The sequence below is a fragment of the Pleurodeles waltl genome, chromosome 8 (assembly GCF_031143425.1).
Source record: "Pleurodeles waltl isolate 20211129_DDA chromosome 8, aPleWal1.hap1.20221129, whole genome shotgun sequence".
NCBI lineage: Eukaryota > Metazoa > Chordata > Amphibia > Caudata > Salamandridae > Pleurodeles > Pleurodeles waltl.
In genome coordinates this window covers 1,546,337,026-1,546,364,063 of record NC_090447.1, presented here as the reverse complement: position 1 = coordinate 1,546,364,063, position 27,038 = coordinate 1,546,337,026, and the positions used below count along the sequence as shown (strand labels likewise).

The 27,038-nt window shown below is 48.0% G+C and overlaps 1 long non-coding RNA gene across 1 annotated transcript in view; it reads right to left on the bottom strand.

Moving 5' to 3' along the window:
* Positions 1 to 6,143: 6,143 nt before the first annotated feature.
* LOC138249282 (uncharacterized) overlaps positions 6,144 to 27,038 on the bottom strand; it is a 76,752-nt gene continuing 55,857 nt past the window's right edge. Inside the window, exons 2-3 of the long non-coding RNA XR_011194827.1 lie at positions 14,640 to 14,926; positions 6,144 to 7,617 (exon numbers count right to left, since the gene is read on the bottom strand). This is a non-coding gene — a long non-coding RNA (uncharacterized lncRNA). The remainder of the gene's footprint in view (positions 7,618 to 14,639; positions 14,927 to 27,038) is intronic.

The following is a 27,038-nucleotide window of genomic DNA, read 5'->3' as shown; positions in this document are numbered from 1 at the left end:
GCACCTCTGCGGGTGCTGCTTGCTTCTGAGTGGGCTCTTTGTCTTGCTGGACGCCCCCTCTGTCTCCTCACGCAATTGGCAACATCCTTGTCCCCCCTGGGCCACAGCAGCATCCAAAAACCCTAACCGTGACCCTTGCAGCTAGCAAGGCTTGTTTGCGATCTTTCTGCATGGAAACACCTCTGCACGACTCTTCACGACGTGGGACATCCATCCTCCAAAGGGGAAGTTTCTAGCCCTTGTTGTTCTTGCAGAATCCACAGCTTCTACCATCCGGTGGCAGCTTCTTTGCACCCACAGCTGGCATTTCCTGGGCATCTGCCCACTCCCGACTTGATCGTGACTCTTGGACTTGGTCCCCCTGTTCCACAGGTACTCTCGTCAGGAAATCCATCGTTGTTGCATTGCTGGTGTTGGTCTTCCTTGCAGAATTCCCCTATCACTACTTCTGTGCTCTTTGGGGAACTTAGGTGCACTTTGCACCCACTTTTCAGGGTCTTGGGGTGGGCGATTTTTCTAACCCTCACTGTTTTCTTACAGTCCCAGCGACCCTCTACAAGGTCACATAGGTTTGGGGTCCATTCGTGGTTCGCATTCCACTTCTAGAGTATATGGTTTGTGTTGCCCCTATTCCTATGTGCCCCCATTGCATTCTATTGTGACTATACATTGTTTGCACTGTTTTCTATTGCTATTACTGCATATTTTGGTATTGTGTACATATCTCTTGTGTATATTTGCAATCCTCATACTGAGGGTACTCACTGAGATACTTTGGCATATTGTCATAAAAATAAAGTACCTTTATTTTTAGTATATCTGTGTATTGTGTTTTCTTATGATATTGTGCATATGACACTAGTGGTACTGTAGGAGCTTCACTCGTCTCCTAGTTCAGCCTAAGCTGCTCTGCTAAGCTACCTTTTCTATCAGCCTAAGCTGCTAGACACCCCTCTACACTAATAAGGGATACCTGCGCCTGGTGCAAGGTGTAAGTACCTCTTGGTACCCACTACAAGCCAGCCCAGCCTCCTACATATACCATATACTCCAAAAGTGGAATGCGAATCACGAATGGACCCCAGACCTATGGGAAGTTGTAGAGGGTCGCTGGGACTGTAAGAAAACAGTGAGGGTGTCCAAAATACCCCACCCCAAGACCCTGAAAAGTAGGAGTAAAGTTACCCTACTACCCCAGAAAGACACAATAGTCGTGATAGGGGATTCTGCAAGAACCACAAGCACCAGCAAAGCACTGAAGATGGATTAGGGGACCAAGTCCAAGAGTCACAAAAGTGTCCGGGGGGGGCAGGAGCTCCAAAAAAACCCGGATGAAGGTGTAAAAGGGCTACATCCAGGTAGAAGAAGCCAAAGATTCTGCAACAACGAAAAGGGCCAGGATCTTCTCCTTTGGATGGAAGATGTCCCACGAAGTGCTGGAGGTTGCAGAAGTGTTTCCAGGCAGAAATACTGCAAACAAGCCTTGCTAGCTGCAAGAGTCGCGGTTGAGGATTTTGGGTGCTGCTAGGGACCAGGAAGGGCCAGGATGTCGCGCCCCTTGGAGGAGGAGCCTGAGGGGGCGCTCAGCAACTCAGAGAGCCCCCGCAGAAGCACGCAGCACCCGCAGAAGTACAGCAGTAGGCACTTGGAAGATCTGAGGAAAGCGGTCGACTCAGAGTCACATAGGAGGGTCCCACGGCATCGGAGTCGAACTCAGCGAGTTGGGCAATGCAGGACCGAGTGCTGGGTACCCAGGCTAGGCTGTGCACAAAGGAATCCTTGGAGAAGTGCACAGAAGCCGGAGCAGCTGCAAATCACACAGTACACAGGTTTGCTGTCTGGAAGGCAAGGACTTACCTCCACCAACTTTGGACAGAAGGGCCACTGGATGGTGGGAGACACTGGCCCCAAGCTCCTGTGTTCCAGGGACCACGCTCGCCAGGATGCGAGGGGACCCAGAGGACCGGTGATGCAGAGGTTTGGTGCCTGCATTGGCAGGGGGTAGATTACGTCGACCCACAGGAGATTTCTTCTTGGCTTCCAGTGCAGGGTGAAGGCAGACAGCCCCCAGAGCATGCACCACCAGGAAACAGTCGAGAAAGCCGGCAGGATGAGGCGCTACAATGTTGCTGGTAGTCGTCTTGCTACTTTATTGAGGTTTTGCAGGCGTCCTTGAGCAGTCAGCGGTCGATCCTTGGCAGAAGTCGAAGAGGGAAGTGCAGACGAACTCTGGTGAGCTCTTGCATTCGTTATCTGAGGAATAGCCCAGAGGAGAGACCCTAAATAGCCAGAAAAGGAGGCCTGGCTACTGAGAAAGGAGGCTTGGTTACTGAAAGAGGTAAGCACTTATCAGGAGGGGTCTCTGACGTCACTTGCTGGCACTGCCCACTCAGCAGTCTATTGTGCCCCAACACCTCTGAATCCAAGATGGCAGATGTCTGGGACCCACTGGAGGAGGTCTGTGCACCTCCCCTGGAAGGTGCAGGCCAGGGGAGTGGTCACTCCCCTTTCATTTGTCCAGTTTCGCGCCAGAGTAGGGCTGGGGGATCCCTGAACCGGTGTAGACTGGCTTATGCAGAGATGGGCACCATCTGTGCCCATCAAAGCATTTCCAGAGGCTGGGGGAGGCTACTCCTCCCCAGCCCTTCACACTTATTTCCAAAGGGAGAGGGTGTAACACCCTCTCTCAGAGGAAATCCTTTGTTCTGCATTCCTGGGACTGGGCTGCCCAGGCCCCAGGGGAGAAGAATCCTGAGGGGTTGGCAGCAGCTGCAGTGGAGGCCCCGGAAAGGCAGTTTGGCAGTACCCGGGTTCTATGCTAGAGACCCGAGGATGCATGGAATTGTCTTGGGATGATAATTCCATGATCCTAGACATGTTACATGGCCATGTTACCATTGTGACGCTACATATAGGTAGTGACCTATATGTAGTGCACGCGTGTAATGGTATCCCCGCACTTAAAGTCCGGAGAATTTGCCCTGGACAATGTGGGGGCACCTTGGCTAGTGCCAGGGTGCCCACACATTAAGTAGCTTGGCACCTAACCTTCACCAAGTGAGGGTTAGACATACAGGTGACTTATAAGTTACTTATGTGCAGTGAAAAATGGCTGTGAAATGACGTTATTTCACTCAGGCTGCAGTGGCAGTCCTGTGTAATAATTGTCTGAGCTCCCTATGGGTGGCAAAAGAAATGCTGCAGCCCATAGGGATCTCCTGGAACCCCAATACCCTGGGTACTTAGGTACCATATACAAGGGAATTACAAGCGCGTTCCAGTGTGCCAATGAGAATTGGTGAAGATAGTCACTAGCCTGCAGTGACAATTGTGAAAAGCAGAGAGAGCATAAACACTGAGGTTCGGGTTAGCAGAGCATCAGTGATACAGTTAGGCACCACACAGGGAACACATACAGGCCACAAACTTATGAGCACTGGGGTCCTGGCTAGCAGGATCCCAGTGACACATATCAAACACACTGACAACATAGGGTTTTCACTATGAGCACTGGGCCCTGGCTAGCAGGATCCCAGTGAGACAGTGAAAACACCCTGACATATACTCACAAACAGGCCAAAAGTGGGGGTAACAAGGCTAGAAAGAGGATACCTTCCAACACCTGGTCAGCGTAAAAAATAAAGTTGCATAGGCAACAATGCATCGATTCCTTACTCGCAAGCGAGGCCATGTGTCGTTTTCTTCTCCGGTCGGGTCCGCGATGCGTCGTTTTTCTCCCTTGCAAGAGAAAGCGATGCATCGATTTCCGGACAGGGCACCTCGAATCTGCGCAGAGTCAAGTTGACTTGGACACCCAGGGACGATGCGTGGAAAATGTGGTCACACAGTATCAGAAAACTGCGCTGCATGGGGTTTGAGTCGTTATCAGCCTCCGTAAGCGAGTGTTGTTCATCGTTTCTCCAGCCGCGATGCGTCGATATCCCAGCTGTGATGCAGGTGGAGTGTCATTTATCAGCTGCGTTGCGGAAGGTGCGTCGTAAATTTTCCCGCACTTTGTTCTGTGTGTGGATTTTCAGTTCTTGTCTGCCAGCTTCACCTTTCAAGGGCCCAGGGAAAAGGGAACTACTTGGCAGGGTAGGAGTCTCAGCAGAGAATCCAGGTGCTGGCAGGGGGAAGTCTTTGATGACCCTGAGACTTCAACAACAGGAGGCAAGCTCAGTTCAAGCCTTCTCAAGCAGGAATGCACAACAAGGTCCAGTCTTTGTCCCCTTTCACAGGCAGAAGCAGCAACTGCAGGATAGACAAACAAAGCACAGTCACAGGCAGGGCAGCACTTCTCCTCAGCTGTTCTCCTTAGCAGAGGTTCCTCTTGATTCCAGAAGTGATCTAATTTTCTGGGAGTGGGTCCACTACTTATATCTCTTTCTGCCTTTGAAGTAAGCGAACTTCAAAGGAAAATCTCTCTTGTTTGTAAGATCCCACCTTACCCAGGCCAGGCCCCCGACACACACCAGGGGTTTGGAGACTGTATTGTGTGAGTGCAGGCACAGCCTATTCAGGTGTAAGTGACCACTCCTCCGTTCCCCTCCAGCCCAGATGGCTCATCAGGATATGCAGGCTACACCCCAGCTCCCTTTGTGTCACTGTCTAGAGGTGAGGTGCAAACCGCCCAACTGTCAAACTGACCCAGACAGGGAAACCACAAACAAGCAGATTCACAGAACGGTTTAAGCAAGAAAATGCATACTTTAAAAGTGGCATTTTTAAACACACAATTTAAAAACAACCTTTACCAAAGGATTTTTTTATTTTTTATTGTGGGTTCAGAGACCCTAAATTCCATATTTCGATCTGCTCCCAAAGGGAATCTGCAGTTTAACAATATTTAAAAGCAGACCCCATGTTAACCTATTAGAGAGATAGGCCTTGCACAGTGAAAACCAAATTTAGCAGTATTTTACTGTTAGAACATATAAAACACATTAGTATATGTCCTACTTTAAACATACACTGCACCATGCCCATGGGGCTACCCCAGGCCTACCTTAGGGGTGCCTTACATGTATGAAAAGGGAAGACTTAGGCCTGGCAAGTGGGTACACTTGCTAAGTTGAATTGGCAGTTTAAAACTGCACACACAGACACTGCAGTGGCAGTTCTGAGCCATGTTCGCAGGGCTACTAATGTGGGTGGCACAACCAGTGCTGCAGGCCCACTAGTAGCATTTGATTTACAGACCCTAGGCTCGTCTAGTGCACTTAACTAGGGACTTAACAGTAAAACAAATATGCCAATAATGGATAAACCAGTCAACAATACAACTTACACAGAGAAGATATGCACTTTAGCACTGGTTAGCATGGTAAAGTGCCCTGAGTCCTGAAACCAACAAAAACAGGTCAGAAAAAATAGGAGGAAGGAGGCAAAAAGATTGAGGATGACCCTGCAAAAAGGGACAAGTCCAAAAGGGGCCATCTGGAACACCCAGGGAAGGAGACTGCACTGGGACATATATCACTTTCAACAGGCCCCTCAAACAACATGTGCACAGGAAATGCCCCTACATGGGTATCAGAGACAAAAATACTAAACCCAAATGTCATGCACATCTGCATAATGGGGAAGGGCAAGTCAACAGAGCTCATATAGCTCCTACTGCATGAAACATACCTCCATAGCAACTAGCTGCAAGTGACACACACCTAAATGGAGACTTGTGCAGGCAAATGTAAACACAGCTAGCACAACTTAACACACTCCATGTCTTCAACAAACCAAAATCCAGCTAACACACATCACATGAAGACATAAGCCACATTAGGGAGATAGGTCTAACACCATACATTCCCACACTGCACAACACAAAATTAAATATCATGCCAATCAGTACAGAATGACATTACACTAAAATTGCATGTACACACACACATACCTATACACACAACATATACCCTTCTCTTAGGGAATGCCAGCAATGACCACAAATTCACATACTGCCAAGAACAGCACATTAAGCAGCAAGCAAGTGCAAACAGACACAACTGGAGACATATAACACAAGTCAGTCATGTACAACATCAAGGTAGAATAGGAATTGAAGGACAGATGTATACCTAACATACCCAACTGTTTGGGATTTAATCAAGATAAAAACATAAAAGTCCAAAGGCCATTGGCCAGGCCATAGATTTACACACAAAGGTAGCACAGTATTGTGCCAAAACATGACTCATAATTGCCAGGGAACCTCCTCAGGAAGGGGCATCAAGGAGGCTGGCAGGCACCTCAGGGATAGTGTGGGGGGCTGGGGTCGAGTTTGTGAGGGGGGGGGGCTTTCTTCTTTGGAGTGGGAGGGGGAGGGAGGTATGGCTACTTGCAGGGGGTGGTGGGTTGGAAGGTACACCCTAGGAGCTTGGTGGGGTCCTTCTGGGTCTGGAATTTGGGGGGCGAGGGGGTTTGTAACAGCCTAAAGGTCAAGGTTAGACAAAAAAAAAGTTTTTCGGACACATGGGGACGATCATCAGAAGGGAGTCAGGATTTGGAGGTTGAGGGAGTGGATATAGGCTGTGTAGGTGTGGATGTCGTGGGTGCATGCTTATGGGAAGTGTGCTTATGTGTGGTGGGTGTCTGTTGGGTGTGTGAGTGTGGGGCGTTAGTGTGTCTTGGTGGAACGGGAGGTGGAAGTCCTAGGCGATGTGAGAATGGATGGTGTGTGTGTGTGTCTGTGTCTCTGGTGGCGTGGTGACTGCGGGTTGGCTGGATGTTGAGGTTGTATGTGTGTCTGTCATCGTGGTGTATATGGGTGTGGAGCTTGTGGTGGACATCTGCGGTCTGCTGGGTATACTGTTTATGCCTGTGATTGTTGGTGTTGTGTCTGTGGGTATGCTTGATGTAGTGTCTGTGATGCTGGGGGTGGTAGGAGTGTCCAGGGAAGTAGTGAGTGCTGTATTGTCTGTAGGTGGATGTTGTTTGTGTGTGTGCCGGTGTGTTTTGTGGTGCTTGTGCGAGCTACTTTTAGGTGTCAAGGTGGATGTCTGTGGATCTGTTTGTGTGCCTTGTGTGGGTAAGGGGAAAGGGGATTTCAACTGGGAACAGAGAAGGGAGGGAAGGTGAGGGGTGAGTGGCTGCCATCAGTGAGGAGGCCAGAGAATGAAAACATCTCTGAAGGCCAGACAAGGCACTATGAATGCCTTCCAGGAATGCATTAATCTGTTGCAGCTGATTTGCCAATCCCTGGATGGTATTCACAATGGCTGACTGACCAGCAGAATTACTCCTCAGGAGGTCAATAGCCTCCTGAGGGCAGCAGGGGTAGCAGGGGCTGGGGTGGAGGTGCCTGCAGTGAAGGAGACGCCCAACCTCTTAAGTGACAAGCACAACGAACTGGATGGGAAGCAACAGGGAGAGCAGTGATATAACAGGGGTGGTGGACAAAGAAGGTACAGAGGTCCTAGAGGTCCACCACCACTAGGGAGTGGCCACTGGAGGAGGAATCTGAGGATGATGAGGATGTAGATCCAGTCTTCCCTGTGGCACTCCCCTTGCCCTTCAGGCCACTGTATCCCTCTGTGTCGGTGGTGTCTTCACCTGAGGTACGGTGGCCAGATGCTTCCCCACTTGGCTCGGCCTTGTCTCCTCCGCTTGCTGGTGCTGATGCTGCAAGGACAAAGAGGAATAGGATCATCACAAGTCCATGATAACACCTGACCCACAACTCTGCTTGACAAACAATACCATTGTCAAGTAGGCCCCAGCAAACACTTGCACCTAAGCGGGACATAAATGTGCCAAAACATAAGCATGCATGCCATGTGGATTTCTAAAAGTTGCCCACAGGAAAATCAGGATCTCAAACAACTACAATTGCATGGCTGAAAGTCTTGGAACCACAATAACCATAAAACAACTAGGAGACCTCCTCCTTAAAGTTGTCCCACATGCAGCAGACCGCAGTTAACTAATGGCAAGCAATAGTATCCCAGCGTATAGTCCATTACCACATATCCCAACACAAGGTCATGCACACATCTCCCTGGCACATATGTAGTGAATGAACTATGGGAAATGTTACCGTGACATCCTGCAATGTTGCTTACAAAAGTGCAATATCCTAGAGTAGGTGACATAGAAATACCTATGTCACACTTCTCCAAGTGACATCTGTTCCAACAGAGTCAAGGAGGTAGTATCAAGTCATTCAGATAGTCCACCCATGAGGCATTGAAAGGAACACTGTTTAGGTCAGATTCAAAATGTCAGGGAAAGATGTCTCCAGAATATACAAAACAATTAATCACCAAGCCACACAATAGTCAGCAATAATGTCTGACACCCATTACATTGACATCCTCTGAGTGTTTCAGTGGGAGTCATCTGTCCTTTGCATGTTGGAAAGACATAGAACTTGGAAGGACTAATAGAAGGCCCTCAACCTGTTGCCACAAAACTATCCACATCTTGGACATGGCAACGCTGGTGTCTGTCAGTGGATGAATGACTGTACCCAAAAATGTTACGCCAACATCTTTGCACGTCACTCCATGATGCATGCCAAACAGTCAGGGCACAATCCTTGACCATTACACATGTGCAGTGCACTTTCCCACAGGATTCCACAACAAGGGCATAGTTATACACAAAGTGGGTACACACTACCTGTCATGTCCCACATTGTTACTGCACTTCTACATGACAAATGACATATTATGACGCAGGAAGTCATTTGTCAGACACAAAAACAATGGTGACACACTCCTGTCTGTGGCACAAGATGAAATGTAACCTCACTGTAAATGTGCAATTCCACAAACGGGTTGCCCTGCACAAACATGTGAGGGAATATAAACATCATCCCACCCACATAGATAGAACATGCATGAAACCCCAGGTTACAAATGTTTCCTAAAGAGAAAGGGACACATGCTGACATGTAGGAACAAAGAATGTTGGAAACCGTGATGGCACATAAATCCTGCCAATTTACATCCCCCACTTACTAAGGGAAAGGACTTTACTACAGCAGCAATTAGCCATGTTAGCCAGGTCACATGAAATGATGGACATGTACACATCGCAGACTTCAATGAGGAACCAGCACCTATCACACACGGAAAATAGGTGGTGTTTGGGTGGCAGATGTCTACATACGCAAACGTGGCAGAGTGCAGTGATCCATAACCTACTTACCAATGGCCTGTAACATGTAGGAATAGTGATCTACTGGATACTATTTGCACCCACTACAACAACAAACAGTGCATGAATGATCGCTGTGCATAGCTGTAGGAAGTTGGCTCTGTATATACTATCTCAAATTGAGAGATAGCATGCACAGAGTCCAAGGGTTCCCCTTAGAGGTAAGATAGTGGCAAAAAGAGATAATTCTAATGCTCTATTTTGTGGTAGTGTGGTCGAGCAGTAGGCTTATCAGAGGGTAGTGTTAAGCATTTGTTGTACACACACAGGCAATAAATGAGAAACACACACTCAAAGACAATTCAAGGCCAATATGTTTTTGTATAGAAAAATATCTTTTCTTAGTTCATTTTAAGAACCATAGGTTCAAGATTTACAGTTAATACTTTAAATGTAAGGAACTTCACTTAGATACTTTAGAAACTTTGAATGAAAACAATATCATGTACAGTATTTGTAAAAATGGCAATAAGTTATTTTCAAAGTAGACATGGTGCAAAAATCAACGGTTCCTGGGGGAGGTAAGTAAAGGCTAGATTAGGAGGTAAGAAAAACACTTACAAGTCTCAGTCCTGGGGCATAGGGAGCCCACCATTGGGGGTTCAAGGCAACCCCAAAGTTACCACACCAGCAGCTCAGGGCCCGTCAGGTGCAGAAGTCAAAGAGGTACCCAAAACACATAGGCACCTATCGAGAACAGGGGTGCCCTGGTTCCAGTCTACCAGCAGACAAGTACCTGCGTCCTTGGGGGCAGACCAGGGGGGTTTTGTAGAGCACGGGGGGACACAAGTAGGCATGCAAAACACACCCTCAGCATCACAGGGGCGGCCGGGTACAGTGTGCAAAGCAGATGTCGGGTTTCAGGTAGGAAACAATGGAGGGACCCGGGGGTCACTCTAGCGGTGCAGGCAGGCACGAGGGGGGACTTCTCAGGACAGCCACCACCTGGGCTAGGCAGAGGGTCGCCTGGGGGTCACTCCTGCGCTGAAGTTCGGTTCCTTCAGGTCCTGGGGGCTGCGGGTGCAGTGTTGGTTCCAGGCATCGGGTCCCTTGTTACAGGCAGTTGTGGTCAGGGGGAGCCTCTGGAATCTCTCTGCAGGCGTCAATGTGGGGGCCCAAGGGGGTCATCTCTGGTTACTCACAGGCTCGTAGTCGCCGGGGAGTCCTCCCTGAGGTGTTGGTTCTCTGAATCTCGAGCCGGGGGCGTCGGGTGCAGAGTGAGAAGTCTCACGCTTCTGGGGGGAAAAGTGCAGTCTTGGAAAGTTGCAAAGAAGTAGCTGGTTTTGAACAGGGCCGCTGTTCACAGGAGTTTCTTGGTCCTTTAGTCCAGGGCAGTCCTCTGAGGCTTCAGAGGTCGCTGGTCCCTGTCGGATGCGTCGCTGGTTGCAGGTTTTCGAAGTTGGACAGGCCGGTAGGGCTGGAGCCAAAGCAGTTGTCCTCTTCCTCCTTCTCTGCAGGCTTGTAGGTCAGCAGTCCTTCTTTCTCCAAGTTGCAGGAATCTCATTTCCTGGGATCTGGGGAGCCCCTAAATACTGAAGTTAGGGGTGTGTTTAGGTCTGGGAGGGCAGTAGCCAATGGCTTCTGTCCTTGAGGATGGCTACACCCTCTTTGTGCCTCCTCCCTGTGGGGAGGAGGGTACATCCCTAATCCTATTTGGGGAATCCTCCAAACTCAAGATGGAGGATTTCTAAAGGTAGGGGTCACCTCAGGACACCTTAGGGGCTGTCCTGACTGGTGGGTGGCGACTCCTTGTTTTTCTCATTATCTCCTCAAGCCTTGCCGCCAAAAGTGGGGGCAGTGGCCGGAGGGGCGGTGTAGGAAAGTACCATCTTGCCTGGCATGTTGTTTTAGTTGTATGTGTCACTGGGACCCTGGTATCCAGGGCCCCAGTGCTCATAAGTGTGCCTGAATGTGTTACCTGTGTAGTGACTAACTGTCTCACTGAGGCTCTGCTAATCAGAACCTCAGTGGTTATGCTCTCTCATTTCTTTCAAATTGTCACTAACAGGCTAGTGACCAATTTTACCAATTTACATTGGCTTACTGGAACACCCTTATAATTCCCTAGTATATGGTACTGAAGTACCCAGGGTATTGGGGTTCCAGGAGATCCCTATGGGCTGCAGCATTTCTTTTGCCACCCATAGGGAGCTCTGACAATTCTTACACAGGCCTGCCACTGCAGCCTGAGTGAAATAACGTCCACGTTATTTCACAGCCATTTTACACTGCACATAAGTAACTTATAAGTCACTTATATGTCTAACCTTTACCTAGTAAAGGTTAGGTGCCAAGTTACTTAGTGTGAGGGCACCCTGGCGCTAGCCAAGGTGCCCTCACATTGTTCAGGGCCAATTCCCCGGACTTTGTGAGTGTGGGGACACCATTACACGTGTGCACTACATATAGGTCACTACCTATATGTAGCTTCACAATGGTAACTCCGAATATGGCCATGTAACATGTCTATGATCATGGAATTGCCCCCTCTATGCCATCCTGGCATAGTTGGCACAATCCCATGATCCCAGTGGTCTGTAGCACAGACCCTGGTACTGCCAAACTGCCTTTCCTGGGGTTTCACTGCAGCTGCTGCCAACCCCTCAGACAGGTTTCTGCCCTCCTGGGGTCAAGCCAGGCTTGTCCCAGGATGGCAGAACAAAGGACTTCCTCTGAGAGAGGGTGTTACACCCTCTCCCTTTGGAAAATGGTGTGAAGGCAGGGGAGGAGTAGCCTCCCCCAGCCTCTGGAAATGCTTTCATGGGCACTTTTGGTGCCCATTTCTGCATAAGCCAGTCTACACCGGTTCAGGGACCCCTTAGCCCTGCTCTGGCGCGAAACTGGACAAAGGAAAGGGGAGTGACCACTCCCCTGACCTGCACCTCCCCTGGGAGGTGTCCAGAGCTCCTCCAGTGTGCTGCAGACCTCTGCCATCTTGGAAACAGAGGTGCTGCTGGCACACTGGACTGCTCTGAGTGGCCAGTGCCACCAGGTGACGTCAGAGACTCCTTCTGATAGGCGCCTTCAGGTGTTGCTAGCCTATCCTCTCTCCTAGGTAGCCAAACCCTCTTTTCTGGCTATTTAGGGTCTCTGTCTCTGGGGAAACTTTAGATAACGAATGCAAGAGCTCATCCGAGTTCCTCTGCATCTCTCTCTTCACCTTCTGCCAAGGAATCGACTGCTGACCGCGCTGGAAGCCTGCAAACCTGCAACATAGTAGCAAAGACGACTACTGCAACTCTGTAATGCTGATCCTGCCGCCTTCTCGACTGTTTTCCTGGTGGTGCATGCTGTGGGGGTAGTCTGCCTCCTCTCTGCACTAGAAGCTCCGAAGAAATCTCCTGTGGGTCGACGGAATCTTCCCCCTGCAACCGCAGGCACCAAAAAGCTGCATTACCGGTCCCTTGGGTCTCCTCTCAGCACGACGAGCGAGGTCCCTCGAATCCAGCAACTCTGTCCAAGTGACTCCCACAGTCCAGTGACTCTTCAGTCCAAGTTTGGTGGAGGTAAGTCCTTGCCTCCCCACACCAGACTGCATTGCTGGGAACCGCGACTTTTGCAGCTACTCCGGCCCCTGTGCACTTCCGGCGGAAATCCTTTGTACACAGCCAAGCCTGGGTCCACGGCACTCTAACCTGCATTGCACGACTTTCTAAGTTGGTCTCCGGCGACGTGGGACTCCTTTGTGCAACTTCGGGTGAGCACCGTTTCACGCATCCTCGTAGTGCCTGTTTCTGGCATTTCTCCGGGTGCTACCTGCTGCTAAGAGGGCTCCTTGTCTTGCTCGACGTCTCCTCTACCTCCTGGTCCAATTTACGACCTCCTGGGCCACAGCAGCATCCAAAAACACTAACCGCACGATTTGCAACTAGCAAGGCTTGTTGGCGTTCTTTCGGCGGGACTCTCCACGGCGAGAGGGATCCGTCCAGCAAAGGGGAAGTCTCTAGCCCTTTTCGTTCCTGCAGAAACCTCAGCTTCTTCTGTCCAGTAGAAGCTTCTTTGCACCCACAGCTGGCATTTCCTGGGCATATGCCCATCTCCGACTTGCTTGTGACTTTTGGACTTGGTCCCCTTGTTCCACAGGTACCCTAGATTGGAAATCCATCGTTGTTGCATTGTTGGTTTGTGTCTTTCCTGCATTATTCCTCTAACACGACTTCTTTGTCCTTAGGGGAACTTTAGTGCACTTTGCACTCACTTTTCAGGGTCTTGGGGAGGGTTATTTTTCTAACTCTCACTATTTTCTAATAGTCCCAGCGACCCTCTACAAGGTCACATAGGTTTGGGGTCCATTCGTGGTTCGCATTCCACTTTTGGAGTATATGGTTTGTGTTGCCCCTATCCCTATGTGTCCCCATTGCATCCTATTGTAACTATACATTGTTTGCACTGTTTTCTAAGACTATACTGCATATTTTTGCTATTGTGTATATATATCTTGTGTATATTTCCTATCCCCTCACTGAGGGTACACTCTAAGATACTTTGGCATATTGTCATAAAAATAAAGTACCTTTATTTTTAGTATAACTGTGTATTGTGTTTTCTTATGATATTGTGCATATGACACTAAGTGGTACTGTAGTAGCTTCACACGTTTCCTAGTTCAGCCTAAGCTGCTCTGCTAAGCTACCATTATCTATCAGCCTAAGCTGCTAGACACCCTATACACTAATAAGGGATAACTGGGCCTGGTGCAAGGTGCAAGTACCCCTTGGTACTCACTACAAGCCAGTCCAGCCTCCTACAACAATGTCTAAGGTTTTGCTTAGACACTGTAGGGGCATTGTGCTCATACACATATGCCCTCACCTGTGGTATAGTGCACCCTGCCTTAGGGCTGTAAGGCCTGCTAGAGGGGTGACTTACCTATGCCACAGGCAGTGTGAGGTTGGCATGGCACTCTGAGGGGAGTGCCATGTCGACTTAGTCTTTTTCTCACCACTAGCACACACAAGCTGTGAGGCAGTGTGCATGTGCTGAGTGAAGGGTCCCCAGGATGGCATATGACATGCTGCAGCTCTTAGAGACCTTCCCTGGCCACAGGGCCCTTGGTTCCAGGGGTACCAGTTACAAGGGACTTACCTGAGTGCCAGGCTTGTGCCAATAGTGGAGACAAAGGTACAGTTTAGGGAAAGAACACTGGTGCTGGGGTCTAGTTAGCAGGGTCCCAGCACACTTTCAATCAAAACTTAGCATCAGCAAAGGTAAAAGGTTAGGGGGTAACCATGCCAAGGAGGCATTTCCTTACAATAGCCATTTGTGCTCCCTGTAGAGCAAGTGTTTTGTGAATTAATCCCAGTTTTGTTCTAGGTCCCTGGCCCAAAAGGCAAGGCACGCCAGTTTAATACACTTGACATGTCAACACAAACATTCTTCCATCTACTGTGTGACAGGCCTCATCCCTCATTCTCAGGGGGAGCAGTCAGAACCTCACTGAATCACCTTGCAATGGGACAGGCAGGAATATGCCTTGTACTCACCCCCTAGAGGCTTCTGTGCTGCCCTCATATGCCAATCAAGCTCTGGATAGGCCACCCCCAGAACGCAGGCCGGGGGGGGGGGGGGTTTGGGGGGGGATCATGGTCCGACGGACACCCCACCCAAGTGGGGAGGACAGCCCCAGCTAGACCTCTGCGATCTTCCAGTTCCAGCGTCTCAGGTCCTTTCACCTCTTGAGACAGTGGGCGCTCCGCCTGCTGTGGACCCCCAGGGTCCGCACCTTTTTGGCGATGGCTCTCCATATCCCTTTCTTCAGATAGACGTTGACCTGCATGAATGCAAGAGACAAGAATTTATGTCCAAAAGTCTCATCCAAAATGTCTGAGTTACATACATGTCAGTACACCAAGCTGAGAACACTATGTTTTGCCCATACTGCCCAAGTGAGGTGCGTACTAGTCACTGAGTACAGGGACATGACTACAAACACTTCCTAATCTGCAGACCAATCCACCACCCTGCCCAGGCCCTGCACAGACTAGGTAGGTCACCTGACATCTTGCGGGACATGATCTAGCAACCTGACTGAGATATGAAAAACTATGTGATACATCACACCTCTCTGGCTTCTGAAAGGTAGACTCATTAGGCATGAATGCATCAAAACATCACAATCTGTGAGTGGTCCTCTGCATACAGTCCCTATAGGTTACTGCCAGGGTACAAACTCTAACATCAGGCATGGGTAACAATGAAGAGAGTCGCCTGGTGGGTGCAGAAAGAGTCCAGCCTGTCCATGTGTGGACATGTGCAGAAACAAATTCAGACTCATTCCACTTCATGGGGTGGGGTTATGTGTGTCTTATCGTTAACACAACACACTTTTGGACATACTGGTCCATATAACAGACTGCATTCAAAACAGCATAGGCATGCATTGTTCATTCCATTTCTTGCAATGTGACTAGACTACTGAATTACCTATCATGAGGTCTCAGGAAACAGCACACAGTTTGCACTTTTGAAATGTCAGAAATGCAAAGAGCTTGCATAGGAAATATGTGACCTCTATGAAGGTGACAAAAGGGCTGTTGGATTAAGGGACCTGTCAGGGGTCTCAAACACACATTGGCAATGATGCCAAGTGCACATTACGTACAGATCATTAACTCTCCCCCAAAACCATTTACATTCTTACCAGAGAAAAGAGCCTCATTAAGCTTGATTTTAGCACAGAGCCAAGATATGGCCTATGCTGGGATGAAGGGAGTGGGCACAGTGCCACAGTTGCACAGCAAAAGTAATTCAACACCAGCCTAGACTTGGACCCATACTGTGAGATACAACAAACAGGCCCTAGTACCTGCAGGCTGAGTAGACAGAACCTCCATGAAACTCCATCCCCATCACTTCCATGTGTGACAGTATATCATGTTGCCAATAGCAATTTAGCATGTGGTGTGTGCGTTGCAACCTGAAGGGCAGAGTGAGTCGGGATATGCCTTCCAACCAACAGTTTAGCAGAGGCAGCTGTGGGCTGGAATCTCTGTGGCAACATATACATTGCTCACTTCACACACAACTGAAACATACAACATGCATACACAGCTCATGCGGTCATGCAAATACATGTTGTCTCACATTGACAACATCTATGAGTTAAGAGATATCTGGGGATCGCTGTAATGTCACCACAACTAATCATGTGCATCCAACACAAGCCTGATCAGGGAAAACTCAATGCACACACACCACAATGAATTAGAACTCAACATCTGGCACCGAATAGAAAATACATGCCCATTGACTCTCCCATTGATGCCACACTGACTGTACCTACATGGCCTTGAGTTGACATTCTAGAACACATGAGCACAATCTACCTGGTTAGGAGGGAATATATGGTGAAGTACAGAGAACATATGTGCACACAAGGCACTTACCTGCTCCTCTGGTGCACCATACAGTTGTCCATACAGGGGTAGGACCCCAGACACCAGCTTCTCCAACTCCTCTTTTGAGATGGCTGGGGCCCTATCTCCTGCTGAACGTGGCATGATTGCTCCCAAAGGCACAGCAGCTAAGGTAGTGGAGGTTTTGCTGGCAGCAGTGTCAGGAGTCAAGTAAGGGACTTAGCAGAACATGGCATCACCTCCGCCACGTACGCGGCCGTCACCACTGATGGACACAGCACCTGGCAATGTTATCCTATGGCTGTTTCTGCTCCAGTTGCAACTGCCTTCCACCAGTGGTCGTGGACAGTTGTCCAGTGGAGTAGGTCAGGCATCTGCCATTTTAGGGGCCAGAAATGCTTTAAATGGCTCCGAATGATACATCACACCTCCGAAAATGATTGTATTTGCAACAATCAGGGGCTTGTCTTTTCCTGCCATGTTGTTCCTACTTCTCAAACACCATTGCTGTACCTTGCTAGGCACATATGGAAGTTTGCACTGGGGCCCAGCCAATCCCACCCTGCCAAAGGTAATGTTTAACCACTGGGACATCTGGTGACATTTTTTATACAAACAAAATGTTGATAACCCGACAACCAGACATGATGTGTGCACGTGTTGCAAAGGAAGGGGGTAAAATGTGAGTTCTGTGTGATTATCAGTGATGTGTACTGTGTATCATGTTCACACATTACTACATGCCTTGTCACATGTCATCATTGAGATGAATCCTGTATGTTGCAAGGGACACATTGGATAATGACAATCCTCATTTATAGTCATACACAGGTACCCAGAAAGGGGGAGGATGTGACAACCTCCTGTCTATTGTCCACTGCCAGACCTTCAGACCATGGAAAAACACCACATCATCCCGATCTATCGCCTGAACGGCAAACCATTGTAGACCTATGTCCTCAGTTGGAGCCAAATCTGATGCCTGCCATTCGTCATCCAACCAGCATACCGCCCACTGCGCACATCATGACAGTGTTGCATTTTCTGGCCACAGGATCCTTCCAAAATACAGTGGCTCTATCTACAGGAATGTCTCAGCCCACGTTCATTCTGGTTTTGAAGGATATTCTCTTAGCAATGGTGAAACACCTGGACAGCTACATCCGGTTTCCTCAAAGTGAGGATTTCGCCCATGTCAAGGCCGACTATGGTTTGGCACACATCCTACACGTGGCGGGAGCCACTGATGGCACACGTTGCCTTGGTCCCACCGCATGGCAATGAACAAGTGTACCGCAACAGAAAGAACTTCCATTCCATCAATGTCCAAGTTATTTGTTTGGGGATCTCAACATTTCACAGGTCTGTGCCCGTTTTCCGGGTTCAGTCCATGATGCATTCATTATGCAGAAAAGCGCAATCCCCAGCTGATGTCATGACTGTACCCAGAGAGGGCCTAGCTGGTTGGTAAGTCACATCTGTCCTGTGTGTGCGTACAATGTTTGCAGCAACAAATCCGATGAGAGGGACTCATAGTTGCACATATGTCCCATTCCCTCACAGAGGACTCTGCATACCCAAACCATCCATGGATGTGGATGCCTGTGAGGAATCCAACTACACCAAGAAAAGTCCTCTTCAACAATGCCCATGGAAGGACACGCCATGTTGTGGAACGGGCTGCTGGGCTCCTGAAGGCTAGATTTAGGTGTATGGACAAGACCGGTGGAGAGCTCTTCTCTACCCACCTAAAAAAGTGTGTAAGATCATTGTGGCCTGCTGCATGCTCCACAACATTGTCCTGTGGAGGAATATCCCATATACCCCTGATAAGGTGGAGCTATCAGTGCCACCTGGTGAGAATCATGAAATTTTAATTGAGGATGACAGTGATGAAGAGGAAGGCGAAGACTTGCAGGTAGATCTCAGCAATCACTACTTTGCCTGAGTATAAGTATGTAATGTGATTTGATCACTGTGACTTTAAGAGGAACTGTAGTTGTCAGGATGTGTGGAGTAGGGTGTTTTTCCAACAGATAGGAGATCTCATGCTTTGCAGTATACAGCCAAGGGTTACTTCCTAAGTCAGATGTAAACATTTTACTACCTTGATTATCTGCTGGGTTTGTGTCAGTCTCGTGCAATGTAAGTGGATCCACTGATGTTTGATGTGAGCTTTTGGTTATAGGTATGAATTTCCAAACTAAACTCCTTGTATTGGTTTTATCCAGATACCTTCACCCTGACATCCTTATGTGGGCATTTCAGAGTTGTGACATTGGCAGGTATCTGATGCTGTTCTGACATAGGAAGTGGACATGGATTGATTCAGGTAATGTTGGTGACAGATTTTGGATGTTTGAGTCCTGTGCCAAAACTGCTCGCACAGATTTGAAGTGGTGTGTTGGGCCAATTGTCCTGTGTGTGATCACATGGCGTAGAGATATGTTGTCATCCAGTGCAATCCATACATTCTCCCTTCATATTGTGTAGACTATGATCTTGTATGACCTGTATATAGCTGAAGATGTGTTTCCTCATTGCAGGCCACAGTGCCTGTGCCACAACACTGACATAGGTCTGTATCACACCACCAGATGCTTGGTCATTATAATGGGATGGACCTATGATCAGGGACTGTTGTACTGCCCTCTGTCTGTGCCATGGCTTATGTTATGTTGGCACACCTGGTTTTGGTATGTGATAAAGCTCAAGCTTGTGACAACATCCACAATTCTGTTAGCCTATTCTAGGGGGCAGAGTCTGACAAAGCCCTTCTGTGGTCTGGGGGACTGCCACTGAGTAAGGGACTGGTGTTATGTTGCCAAAGGAAGGGTTGTGGTGTTGCACGTGGTCACTGTAGGAAAGCACCATCTTTCTTAGCATTTTACCCCCAATTTTACATGTATGTCTGTATGTTTTTGCCTGTCTCACTGGGATCCTGCTAGCCAGGACCCCAGTGCTCATAGTTTGTGGCCTAAATGTGTATGCCTGTGTAGTGCTTAACTGTGTCACTGAGGCTCTGCTAATCAGAACCTCAGTGCTCATGCTCTCTCTGACTTTAAATTTGTCACTATTGGCTAGTGACTACATTTACCAATTCTAATTGGCATACTAGACACCCCCTTATAAGTCCTTAGTATATGGTACCTAGGTACCCTGGGCATTGGGGTTCCAGGAGATCCATATAGGCTGCATCATTTCTTTTGCCACCCAAAGGGAGCTCAGACAAACCCTTACACAGGACTTCCAGTGCAGCCTGTGTGAAATAATGCACACATTAATTCACAGCCATTTTCACTGCACTTAAGTAACTTACAAGTCACCTATATGTCTAACCTTCACTTGCTGAAGGTTGGGTGCAAAGTTACTAAGTGTGAGGGCACCCTTGCACTAGCAAAGGTGCTCCCACAGGGTTCAGGGCCATTTCCCCAGACTTTGTGAGTGCAGTGACACCATTACACACGTCCACTACATATAGGTCAATACCTATATATAGCTTCACAATGGTAACTCCGAACATGGCGATGTAACATGTCTTAGTTCATGGAATTGTCCCCCCATCCCAAATCTGGTACTGGGGAGCCAATTTCATGCATCCCGGGGGCTCGACTATGGACCCCCAGTACTGCCAAACAAGCTCTCTGAGGCTTGCACTGCAGCTACAGCTGCTGCCACCTCACAGACGGTGTTCTGTGCTCCTGGGGTCTGGGCAGCCCAATCCCAGGAAGGCAGAACAAAGCATTTCCTATGAGAGCCAAACCTCCTCTATTTAGGGTCTCTCCTGTGGGCTTCTCTTCAGATTATGACTTGCAAGAATACAACAGGACTCCTCTGCTCTTCTCTCTTTGACTTCTGCCAAGGATCGACCGCTGACTGCTCCAGGACACTTGCAAAACTGCAACAAAGTAGCCAGAAGACTACCAGTGACATTGTGGCGCCTAATCCGGACGGCTTTCTCGACTGTTTCCTGGTGGTACATGTTCTGGGGGCTGCCTGCCTTCACCCTGCACTGGAAGCCACGAAGAAATCCCACGTGGGTCGACTGAATCTTCCCCATGCTCCAGCAGGCACCAAACTACAGTGTCACCGGTCCTCTGGGTCCTCTCTCATCCTGACGAGCGTGGCCCCTGAAGCACAGGTGGTGGACCCAAGTGACCCAGACTGTCCAGTGGTCCAACTGTCCAAATTTGGAGGAAGTAAGGCCTTGCCTCCCTGCCCCCGACAGTAATCCTGTGCGCCGTGTGATCTGCAGCTACAAGGGCTTCTCTGCACATTTCCAAGAAATCCTGCAAGCACAGCCAAGCCTAGGTCCCCAGCACTCCGCCCTGCGATGCTCAGCTCCCTCAGTTGACCTCCGGTGTCGTGGGACCTCTCTTTGCAGTGTTGAGACGACTGCAGTGTTCAGTCTTCTTGAACCCATGTTCAAGGACTCCTGCGGGTGCTTCCCTCCTCCCAGTGGGCTCTCTACGTTGCTAAGGGGCCCACTCTGTCTCCCCTCCTTAGTGGCGACATCCTGGTGCTTCCCGGGCCGCACCCTTTTTCTTCAACCACGACTTTAGAGTGTTTTGGGGGAAATAGTAGTACTTTACACCTGCTTTCCTGGGTCCTGGGGTGGGGTCTCCTTTACACTCCCAGCGACCCTCTACACACTACACTTGCCTAGGGGTGCATTCGTGGTTTGCATTCCACTTACTTAGTATATGGTTTGTGTTGCCCCTAGGCCTATTGCATTCTATTGTGTTTTACAGTGTTTGCACTACTTTCCGACTGTTTTACTTAGCTGATTTGGTTATTTGTGTGTGTTACTTACCTCCTAAGGGAGTATATCCTCTGAGATCTCTTTGGCACATTGTCACTAAATGAAAGTACCTTTATTTTTAGTACCTATGAGTATTGTCTTTTTTATGATATAGTACCTATATGATATAAGTGGTATTGCATGAGCTTTGCATGTCTGATAGTTCAGCCTAAGCTTCTCTGCTATAGCTACCTCTATCAGCCTAAGCTGCTAGAACACCACTACACTCTACTAATAAGGGATAACTGGACCTGGCATATGGTGTAAGTACCACTGGTACCCACTACAAGCCAGGCCAGCCTCCTACATTCACGGATCGGGGTACTGCTTATGTCTCTGAACATCCCTGATAGGGAGGCCAGGATGGTGTTGGTGGCTTCCCACTTTTTCAGTGTCTCATGTTGGAAGTCAATCTGAACTGCTTCATCTCCCTGAGTTCAGTAAGTACCTGGCCCATCATGCTTTGGGATTCTTGATAGGCTCCCAAGACTTGGCTGATGGTGTCCTGGCCAGGACCATCCCCAGTGGCCTCCTGCAGCTGCCCTACAACATCCCTCCCATGCACCCTATCTCCACATGCCTGCACACTTACCACAGATTACCCTCCACCACTGTCAGAGGTGTGACTCAGGATCCTGGACTGGCGGGGGGTGAGGGGGCACAAGATGGCTGCCACTGTTCTTGGGACACAGGTTTGGGAGGGGTGAATGACCGCCTGCAATGTTGATGCAACCGGGCTGGGAGGAGTCGATGTGGTCACCGTGAGGCTCACTAGTTTCATCTGACCAGGTTGCCTGATAAGCCAGAACCATCCTCGACATCCAGGAGTGTTGTCCTCACTGAGGGTTCAGGGGTGTGGAATTTATTAAAATATCTACTTGTCCAGGGGACAGGTTGCTTCTCAAATCTACTTGTCCTGTAAAAAGATCTACTTGTCCCTTTGGTGCCATGTAGTGTGGCGACAAATTATGGCAGCAATCTCATTATGTAAGAGCTCTGATAATAGCCTCTCTGATTATGCCAGGGCTACTACCATAGTAGGGCTTGAATACTTGCAGTTTCAATCCCTACTGTAGCAATTTCCTTATTTTGCCACCTTTCTTCAGATCTGCATACTGGGGCTGGAGGAAGCAGTAATCAATAGTTCCAGGGCTGGAATGCCTTTGAGTCTGCAAACCTACTAACCTGCATGTTTTAAAGCTTTTCACCAGCTTCTCTCTAATATTTTCCCATAATAAGAAAGGTTGGACATTTACTCCTGACAATGGCAGAATTAGAACTTCTTCCAGGGTTGGGAAGAAAGTGGCCGGAGGGAAAATGAACTTGCAAATGCTCAATAGATTTTCACATGAGCAAATCTACACATGCGTATTTACCCATGCTAAAATACAGTTCACAAATATTTTTTAGGGGTACGACATATACCATGGGTGCACTTTTGTGACTTTCTTTAAGAATTTTGGGCCACATGTAGGTAGGTTCAGATTTGCGACTCGCAAATTGCGAGTCGCAAATCCGAATGTAGGATGGTGTCCCTGACACCATCTGTGATTAGCAAGGGATTCGCAAATGCCCACCTAGTGAATAATCATGAGGTGGGTGTGAGAAAGTAGCCTCTTTCTAGCCTTGTTACCCCCACTTTTGGCCTGTTTGTGAGTGTATGTCAGGGTGTTTTCACTGTCTCACTGGGATCCTGCTAGCCAGGGCCCAGTGCTCATAGTGAAAACCCTATGTTTTCAGTATGTTTGTTATGTGTCACTGGGACCCTGCTAGTCAGGACCCCAGTGCTCATAAGTTTGTGGCCTATATGTATGTGTTCCCTGTGTAGTGCCTAACTGTCTCACTGAGGCTCTGCTAACCAGAACCTCAGTGGTTATGCTCTCTCATTTCTTTCAAAATTGTCATTGACAGGCTAGTGACCAATTTTACCAATTTACATTGGCTTACTGGAACACCCTTATAATTCCCTAGTATATGGTACTGAGGTACCCAGGGTATTGGGGTTCCAGGAGAGCCCTATGGGCTGCAGCATTTCTTTTGCCACCCATAGGGAGCTCTGACAATTCTTACACAGGCCTGCCACTGCAGCCTGAGTGAAATAACGTCCACGTTATTTCACAGCCATTTTTCACTGCACATAAGTAACTTATAAGTCACCTATATGTCTAACCTTTACCTGGTAAAGGTTAGGTGCAAAGTTACCTAGTGTGAGGGCACCCTGGCACTAGCCAAGGTGCCCCCACATTGTTCAGGGCCAATTCCCGGAACTTTGTGAGTGCGGGGACACCATTACACGTGTGCACTACATATAGGTCAATACCTATATGTAGCTTCACAATGGTAACTCCGAATATGGCCATGTAACATGTCTAAGATCATGGAATTGCCCCCTCTATGCCATCCTGGCATTGTTGGCACAATTCCATGATCCCAGTGGTCTGTAGCACAGACCCTGGTACTGCCAAACTGCCTTTCCTGGGGTTTCACTGCAGCTGCTGCTGCTGCCAACCCCTCAGACAGGTTTCTGCCCCCCTGGGGTCAAGCCAGGCTTGTCCCAGGATGGCAGAACAAAGGACTTCCTCTGAGAGAGGGTGTTACACCCTCTCCCTTTGGAAAATGGTGTGAAGGCAGGGGAGGAGTAGCCTCCCCCAGCCTCTGGAAATGCTTTCTTGGGCACAGATGTGCCCAATTCTGCATAAGCCAGTCTACACCGGTTCAGGGACCCCTTAGCCCTGCTCTGGCGCGAAACTGGACAAAGGAAAGGGGAGTGACCACTCCCCTGACCTGCACCTCCCCTGGGAGGTGTCCAGAGCTCCTCCAGTGTGCTCCAGACCTCTGCCATCTTGGAAACAGAGGTGCTGCTAGCACACTGGACTGCTCTGAGTGGCCAGTGCCACCAGGTGACGTCAGAGACTCCTTGTGATAGTCTCCTTCAGGTGTTGCTAGCCTATCCTCTCTCCTAGGTAGCCAAACCCTCTTTTCTGGCTATTTAGGGTCTCTGTCTCTGGGGAAACTTTAGATAACGAATGCAAGAGCTCATCCGAGTTCCTCTGCATCTCTCTCTTCACCTTCTGCCAAGGAATCGACTGCTGACCGCGCTGGAAGCCTGCAAAACTGCAACATAGTAGCAAAGACGACTACTGCAACTCTGTAATGCTGATCCTGCCGCCTTCTCGACTGTTTTCCTGGTGGTGCATGCTGTGGGGGTAGTCTGCCTCCTCTCTGCACTAGAAGCTCCGAAGAAATCTCCCGTGGGTCGACGGAATCTTCCCCCTGCAACCGCAGGCACCAAAAAGCTGCATTACCGGTCCCTTGGGTCTCCTCTCAGCACGACGAGCGAGGTCCCTCGAATCCAGCAACTCTGTCCAAGTGACTTCCACAGTCCAGTGACTCTTCAGTCCAAGTTTGGTGGAGGTAGGTCCTTGCCTCACCTCGCTAGACTGCATTGCTGGGAACCGCGACTTTTGCAGCTACTCCGGCCCCTGTGCACTTCCGGTGAAAATCCTTCGTGCACAGCCAAGCCTGGGTCCACGGCACTCTAACCTGCATTGCACGACTTTCTAAGTTGGTCTCCGGCGACGTGGGACTCCTTTGTGTAACTTCGGGTGAGCACCGTTTCACGCATCCTCGTAGTGCCTGTTTCTGGCACTTCTCCGGGTGCTACCTGCTGCTGAGAGGGCTCCTTGTCTTGCTCGACGTCCCCTCTCTCTCCTGGTCCAATTTGCGACCTCCTGGTCCCTCCAGGGCCACAGCAGCGTCCAAAAACGCTAACCGCACGATTTGCAGCTAGCAAGGCTTGTTGGCGTTCTTTCGCCGGGAAAACACTTCTGCACGACTCTCCACGGCGAGAGGGATCCGTCCACCAAAGGGGAAGTCTCTAGCCCTTTTCGTTCCTGCAGAAACCTCAGCTTCTTCTGTCCAGTAGAAGCTTCTTTGCATCCACAGCTGGCATTTCCTGGGCATATGCCCATCTCCGACTTGCTTGTGACTTTTGGACTTGGTCCCCTTGTTCCACAGGTACCCTAGATTGGAAATCCACAGTTGTTGCATTGTTGGTTTGTGTCTTTCCTGCATTATTCCTCTATCACGACTTCTTTGTCTTTTGGGGAACTTTAGTGCACTTTGCACTCACTTTTCAGGGTCTTGGGGAGGGTTATTTTTCTAACTCTCACTATTTTCTGATAGTCCCAGCGACCCTCTACAAGGTCACATAGGTTTGGAGTCCATTCGTGGTTCGCATTCCACTTTTGGAGTATATGGTTTGTGTTGCTCCTATCCCTATGTGTTCCCATTGCATCCTATTGTAACTATACATTGTTTGCACTGTTTTCTAAGACTATACTGCATATTTTTGCTATTGTGTATATATATCTTGTGTATATTTCCTATCCTCTCACTGAGGATACACTCTAAGATACTTTGGCATATTGTCATAAAAATAAAGTACCTTTATTTTTAGTATAACTGTGTATTGTGTTTTCTTATGATATTGTGCAAGTGACACTTGGGGTACTGTAGTAGCTTCACACGTCTCCTAGTTCAGCCTAAGCTGCTCTGCTAAGCTACCATTATCTATCAGCCTAAGCTGCTAGACACCCTATACACTAATAAGGGGTAACTGGGCCTGGTGCAAGGTGCAAGTACCCCTTGGTACTCACTACAAGCCAGTCCAGCCTCCTACATTGGTTGTGCAGCGGTGGGATAAGTGCTTTGAGACTACTTACCACTCTTGTCATTGTACTTTTCATAAGAGAAAAATATACAAAACAAGGTCAGTGTATATACACATAGTCAAAAAGTTTTGCATTTCCTCTTTTCACTCTTTTCTAAAGTGCTGAAAAGTACTTCTAAACTTTCAAAAAGTTCTTAAAAGTTTTAAAAGTTTTTTTTCTGTCTTTCTAAAAAAAGTTCTGAAAACTTTTTTCTCTTTTTCTATCACTTTAACTCTCTCACACCAATCCACACCAATTTGGAGACGTTGTTGGGCAGTAAAGGGGTGATATTTACTGTTCCTACTCCAATCTAAATCACTTTGGGGAAGGCGTTGGAAACGAAAAGGGTGGCATTTAATAATTCCACTCCAATTTAAGGCTATTTTAAAAAAGTGTTGTACACTAAAGAGGTGAGTTTCAAAATAGGGACTTCAATATAAATCATTTTAAACAAGGTAATACATATTAAACAACTTAAATATACAATTAATACTACAAACTCAAACTTTTTTAAACTATAAAATACATTTAAAAAAGTATCTGAAAAAAATACTGTCAACTACATACCTATGTATACAAATATAAATATTAACATAAAAAAATGAATATTACCAATAATAGTTAATTTTTTTAACATTCCTAACGTTTAAACCATAAAATAAACAATTATTCCAAAATTAAAAAACCTAAAATACAAAAAGATGTAAATACATTTTATAAATATAATTGTATAAAAACAATTATAAACAAAAAATATATAAACTACTACAATTAAAACGTTTTTACAAAAATTTTAAAATGTAAAATTTACAGAAAAGGTATATATATATATATATTTCATTAAACATTTCGCTACACGTTTTTAGTTTTTTTAATAAAAAATATTTTTAACATTTATCTATACTGATTACAATTAAACTCAAAATTATTAATTTGTGTATCTTAAAAATTTATAACATACATGTTATTTTAAAATATACGTTGTAAAAAAATTAAAAAAATCTCCTTGCCTTT